Source organism: Orycteropus afer, unplaced genomic scaffold (assembly GCF_000298275.1).
Source record: "Orycteropus afer afer isolate SDZICR_OR568_19922 unplaced genomic scaffold, OryAfe1.0 scaffold00564, whole genome shotgun sequence".
Taxonomy (NCBI): domain Eukaryota; kingdom Metazoa; phylum Chordata; class Mammalia; order Tubulidentata; family Orycteropodidae; genus Orycteropus; species Orycteropus afer.
The window spans coordinates 1,273,958-1,279,113 of record NW_006922151.1 but is presented as its reverse complement, the minus strand read 5'-3'; positions in this window follow the sequence as shown (position 1 = coordinate 1,279,113).

Below are 5,156 nucleotides of genomic sequence, written 5' to 3'. Positions count from 1 at the left end.
ATCTGAGGATAAATAAAAAATATTAATTAAGGTAACTAATATTTCTTTATGGAAATATGTAGATTAAATAATAATAATATTGGAGAATAGATTTATGTATGTGTATTGATCTTTTAATGGCATCCTGCTGGGTTTTGTTAAGCATCATCCAATAACCCCATTTTATCTTGAGTGGAGAGAAGTTATAGTGAAAGGAAGAAATGATGGGGAAAAAAAAAGAGTTCAACAGAAGATTCAAAGAGCAGCTCGTGAAGACAAAGTAAAGATTTACAAAGAAATGTACAAAAACTGGAGTTAGAAAGCAAAAAAGAAAGAAAATACTTGGTATTTATCAAGCTGAAAGAACTGAAGAAAGAATCCAAGCCTCAAGTTTCAATATTGATGGATTCTATGGGTTAAATATTGAATGATTCAGGAAGTATCAAAAGAAGATGGAAGGAATACACCAAGTCACTATAATAAAAATGATTAGTCAATGTTCTACTCTTTCATGAGGTAGTACATGATCAAGAACAATGATTTTGAAGGAAGAAGCCCAAGCTGCACTGAAGGAGTGGGTTAAGATGTTTACCTGAGTTTTATTGACTATGCAAAGTAATTTGACTATGTGGATCAAAAAAATATAGATAACACTGAGAAGAATGAGAATTCCAGAATGCTTAATTGTGCTCATGATGAAGCTATACCAAGAGGCTATTATTCAAACAGAACAATGGGACACTGCATGGTTTAAAATAAGGAAGGTTTTGCATAAAAGTTGTAACCTTTTACTTTACTTATTTAATCTGTATGCTGAACAAATAATGCAAGAAGCCAGACTATGTGAAGAAGAAGGTGGCATCAAGATTGGAAGAATAATCATTAACAACCTGTGATATGTAGATGACACAACCTTGCTTCGTGAAAGTACAGATAACTTGAAACACTTACTGATGAATATAGAACACTTCATTTTTCAGTATGGATTACAACTCAGCATAATGGAAACAAAAGTCCTCACAACTGACCAATCAACAGCATCATGATAAATGGAGAGAAGGGTGAAGTTGTCAAAATTTTTATTTTGCTTCAACACCCATGCAAGCAGCAGTCAAGAAATCAAATATGATATTGCACTGCACAAATTTGCTACAATAGACCTTTTTTTAAGGTGTTAAGGAGAAAAGATGTCACTCACAAAACTAAGATGTGCCTGACCCAAACCATGGTATTTTCAATCATCTCATATACATGTGAAAGATGTACAATAAATAAGGAAAACCAAAGAAAAATGGATGCCTTTGAATTTTGGTTTTGGCAAAGAACACTGAGGATACAATTGACTACCAGAAGAATGAACAAATCTGTCCTGGAAGAAGAGTAAGTGGAAAAGACCTTAAAGTGGGAATGGCTAGACTTTGTCTCACCTAGTTTGGTCATGTGATCAGAAAGGACCTTTCCCTAGAGAATGATATCATGCTTGGCAAAGAAGAGTGTCACCAAAAAAGGAAAAGGCCTTCAACAAGATGGATTAACACAATGGCTGTGATGATGGGCTCAAGTGTAGCAGGGATTGTGAGGATGGAACAAGATGAGGCAGTGTTTTGTTCTGTTGCACATAAGGTCGCTATGAGTTATAGCTGACTTGATGGCACCTAACATTAAGAACAACAATATCCCCAAAGGAGACATGGTGACATTGTTGGTTACACACCTGGCTGCTAATTGAAAGGTTGTTGGATCAAACCTACCAGCCTCTCCATTTAAGAAAGAAGTGGCAATCTATTTCTGTGAAGAGTTTAGCCTGGAAAACTCCATGGAGTAGTTTTACTCTGTTCTATAGGGTCACTACAGGTCAGAATTAATTTGATGGGAATGAGTTCAATATCTCCAAACATAAATTTAGGATTACTATATCAAGAAACCAGAAGGGAGCTCTGGTAGCATAGTGGCTAAGACACTTGCCTGCTAAAGAGATGGCTGGCGCTTCAAACCCACCAGCCACTCCTTGGAAGGAAAGTTGGGTAATCCTACTTCCGTAGTGATACTGCCTCGGAAACCCAAGGAGGGGTCGCTATGAGTCGGGTTTGGCTCAATGGCACATAACAAGATATCAAGAAACTAGAGAATTCTGTAAATAAATATATTTAAAATATTAAGTACTCTTATGTGTTTTAAAATTTCATTTCATTGTGTAAAATGATGGAAGTTCTCACGCTTGAAATATGGACTTTTCAATTTTTATCACTGTTTAATGTTTAAAGTGTTTTATATGGATTTAGTAGGTACCTTGGGAAAGGAAAATTCTCTTTGTAGATTACTAGGTAAAATTATACTAATAGGGGAAAGAGTAGACAATATTTTTTTTTTCTTTAAATTGAACAGCTCTTTGATTCTCTGTCATCAGGTATAACTTATTCTAAATGAGGAAGGGATAAGTTCTTCTATAAGAAATTCTCTGTATAAAGGTATAAAATGACTCCTGTAAAGATACGTTAAGTATTCTGTTACATATAAACATTTCATCCATGGTCTAGTATCAGAATTATATCTTAGGCCTAAAGAATTATATCTTTAAGCCTTTGAAATAGCCTGTCAAATTCTCAAAAATGGAGACCTTTACTTATTCACTTTGGATACTATCACCTTTTACATTGCCTAATACTTGATGGAGGCTTAACCAACTTAATTTTATAGAAATCTACAGAGCACTTCACCCAACAACAACATATGTTCTTTTCCAGCACACATGGAACAGTCACCAGGATAAACCATATGTTAGACCACAAAGCAAGCTTCAATAAATTAAAAAATACGGAAATACTGAAAAACATCTTCTCAGATCACAATGCTATAAAAGTAGAAATAAACACTATGAATACCAATGGAAGAACAAACGAATGGAAACTAACTAACATCCTATTCAAAAATGACTAGAAAATGTTGTTAGGTGTCATCAAGTCGGCTCCTACTCATAGTGACCCTATGTACAACAGAATGAAATACTGCCCAGTCTTGTGGCAGCCCCACAATCCTTGTTATAACTCAGCCTATTATTGCAGGCACTGTGTCAATCCACTTCATTGAGGACCTTCCCGTATCCTTCTCCAGGGAGTGGTCTCTTCTGACAACATCACCAAAGTAGATGACATGAAGTCTGGCCATTCTCTCTTCCAAGGAGTATTCTGCCTGTATTTCCTCCAAGACATTTGTTAGTTCTTTTGTCAATCCATGTCCTTCAGTATTCTTCATAAATACCACAACTCAAAAGCATCAACTCTTCTTCAATCTTCCTTACTCATTGCCCAGCTCTCACTTGCATATGCACAGCCTGGGTTAGACACACCTTACCATTAAAAAAGATATCTTTGCACTTCAGAACTTTAAAGAGGTCTTTTGCAGCAGATCTGTCCAGTGCAATAAGTTGTCTGATGTCTTGACTGCTTCTTCCATTGGTGGTGATTACATGGAACCAAGTAATATGAAATCTTTGACAATTTCAGTCTTTTTTTCCATTTATCATGGTGCCCCCCATTGGCCCAGTAGTAAGGACTTTCATTTTCTTTATGTTTAAATGTAATCTATACTACACACTCTAGTCTTTAATCTTCATAAACAATTGGTTCAAGTCATCTTCACTTTCAGTAAGCAAAGCTACATTGTCTGCATATTGCAGTTTGTTAGTGAGTCTTCCTAAAATCCTGATACCATGTTCTTCTTCATATAGTCCACATCCTTGGGTAATTTGTTCAGCATACAGAATGTATAAGTATGATGAAAGGATACAACTCTGATGCACTCTATTCCTGATTTTAAACCATGCAGTATCCCTTTGTTCTGTTCTAACGACAGCCCCCTGGTCCATGAACAGTTTCCTCATGAATACAACAAAGTGTTTTGGAACTCCCATTCTTCTCAAAGTTATCCATAATTTGTCATGATCCACAAAGTTGAATGCTTTAGCATAGTCAACAGAACAAAACATCTTTGTGATATTCTTTTCTTTCAGGCAAGATCCGTCTGACATCAACAATCATATCCCTCATTCCATGTCCTGTTCTGAATCCAGGTTGCATATCTGGAAGTTCTCTGTCAATATACCACTGCAACCATTTTTGAATTATCTTCAACAAGATTTTACTTGTGTGTGATATTAATGATATTGTCTTATATTTTCCACATTCTATGGGATCATATTTCTCTGGAATGGGTACAAATATGGATCACTTCTAGTCAGTTGACCAGGTAACTGTCTTCCAAATTTCTCAGTATAGATGAGTGAATGCCTCCAGTGTGGCAACCATTTGTTGAAACATCTCACTGGGTATTCCAGCAATTTCTGGAGCTTTGTTCTTTGCCAACTCATTCAGGGCACCTTCAACTTCTTCCTTCAATATCATTGATTCTTGATCATATGCCACCTCTTATAATAAGAGCTCTGGTATTGTAGTGTCTAAGGCATTTGACTGCTAACCAGAAGGCTGGTGGTTCTAGCTCACCAGACACTCCTTGGAAAAAAAGTTGTGCAATCTACTTGCATAATGATAACACCTCAGAAACCCAAGGAGTGGTTGCTATGAGTCAGATCTGACTCGATGGCAGTGAGATTGTTTTTTTTTTTTTTTTGGTAAAATGGATGAACATCAACCAATTCATTTTGGTATAGTGACTGTGTATTCCTTGCATCTTCTTTTGATGTTTCCTGCATCATTCAATATTTTTCCTGTAGAATCTTCCAATATTGCAACTCAAGGCTTGCAGTTTTTCCATTTTTTCAACTAGAGAAATTCCATGCATGTTTTTCCCTTTTGATTTTCTAACTCCAGATCTTTTCACATTTTATTATAATAATTGACTTTGTCTCCCCAAGCTGCTCTTTGAAACATTCTGTTCAGCTCTTTTATCTTGCCATTTCTTCCACTTGCTTTAGCTGTTCTTCATTCAAGGGCAAGTTTCAGAGTCTTTTCTGACATCCATTTTGGTCTTATTACTAAGAAATAAAATAAATTAAATATTAAATTAAAAAATTTCTTTGACTTAAATGAGAATGAAAATGCAACATATCAAAACAATTGGGACACAGCAAGAACAGTGATCAGAGCATAATTTATAGTAATATATGCATACATCAAAAAAAAAAAAGAAAGAGCTAAAATCAACACCTCTACCCAACAATA